This window comes from Urtica dioica, chromosome 2 (assembly GCF_054948205.1).
Source record: "Urtica dioica subsp. dioica isolate 48M chromosome 2, U.dioica_male_clone48M_v1_H2, whole genome shotgun sequence".
NCBI classification, from domain to species: domain Eukaryota; kingdom Viridiplantae; phylum Streptophyta; class Magnoliopsida; order Rosales; family Urticaceae; genus Urtica; species Urtica dioica.
In genome coordinates this window covers 43,376,102-43,378,009 of record NC_142757.1, presented here as the reverse complement: position 1 = coordinate 43,378,009, position 1,908 = coordinate 43,376,102, and positions in this window count along the sequence as shown.

The window sequence follows — 1,908 nt, the reverse complement described above, 5'->3', positions numbered from 1 at the left end:
GCTGCGCTGAAACAAATGTTTACGAGTCAATGTGGGACGATCACAAGCTATCTCGTACGCAGACATGTAGATCTGTTTCGGAGAACGTTTTGTCCCAACGATTTTGGCACGAAGTTGACGACGTGTGTGGTATCTTTGAGCCGATGTACAGTTGTCTACGATTGGTTGACACCGAAGTTCATCCAACCATGGGATTATTATACTATGTATTCCATGAGATGAAAAAAAGATTGGAGGGACTTCACGGGAAAAAATGGGTTGTTGATATTGTCGAGAACAGGTGGACCAGCCAATTTTGTCATCCATTACACGAAGCAGGTAACCGTTACGTTTAACATTTTTAATGAGGTTAACTACTTTAGACATTATAGTTATTAACAATTATCCGTTCTTTTTAATGTAGCTTACTACCTTAATCCAAAGTTACAGTACAACAGCGAGGTTCATATGGATAGTACACACATGACATCGGTGACAAAGGTCTTTGACGTTTTGCACCCACACGATGATTCATCTAGGCTAGGACACGAGGTATTTATATTCTTGGTATTTATGCACACGAGGTATTTATATTCTTGGTATTTATGCACACGTCTTTGATATTAATTTCTAATAATTTATATTTTAAAATATACATTTGTTAGCATTTCGAGACGCTAAAGGAGACTTTTGTCAAAAAAAGTGCGATATCAGCGAGGGTTACTCTAGCAGCAGGTAATAATTTCACGTAATGATTTAAGATGGTTTATAGTTCGACTTTTAATGTTGATAATGTGTATGTATTTTAGCAAATTGGTGGGAGCTTTATGGAAATGCTACTTCAACATTGCAAAAATTAGCTATGCGAATCCTTTCCCAAACCGCGTCTTCATCAACATGCGAAAGGAATTGGAGCACGTTTGCATTAGTACATACAAAGCAGCGGAACCGCCTAGCATACAAGAGGTTTGAGAAACTTGTATTTTGCAGTTACAACATGAAGCTGAACATGAGAGACATGATGTACAAGTTCGATAATTCAGTGGTGCCTTTAGATCCTTTGGACATCATCGAACGGGCTTTTGAAAGGTGGGGAGCCCAAAATGAAGGAGATAATGAGATGCTTCACTGGATTGATCCTGTTCACCTAGATGATGAAAATCAGAACCCAGATATGCACATTGCTGAAGAGGCTGCAAATCTTGGAGTTGATGTCAACCAAGTTTTGAACGAAAACGTCCGCCCCCCATCTGCCTCCCATCGAAAGACTCAAGACGTTTCAAGTTCTTCGGATGATACTGGTCATGCCTCGGATGATAACGCAGGTAATATTGTTCTTATAATTTCATAAAACAAGTTTTTATTTTCTAATTCCGTTTTTATTATAATCATAGGAGGTGGTGGTGGTGGTGGTGGTGGTGAAGAACGTGGCAGGCAATACAACAGCGGTGGTGGATACGATCCTCAATTCGCCAGCGGTGGTGGATATAGCGTACCACAAACGGACGATGAATACGACCGCACGAATCCAGCCTTTTTTGAGTCAGGATATGGAGGCAATACGTCCGGAGGTTTGTGTGATGCAATGTCATTCTCTTCTACTAGCAAAGATGTTGATCAATTGTCACAGTTTTTCGGTAGGTTCTCGATTACACCGGAGGACTCAGAATCCTCGCATCCGATTGAGCCGCATGATGGGTCTTACACTTATCCTGAGTATCCGATGATAGTCCCCGTGCCCGTGCCTGTCTCCGTCATCCCCGTCTCTCCCCCCATTTTAAGGGATTTTTACTAGCCACATGAGCCCCAACCTCGTATTCATTACCGATCAGGTTTCCCAAAATACTCCATTTATGTTGCATTAGATCAATATAATTACGATCGTCATGTGGAGACTTATATGACTACATATGCTCACATGATGACTTG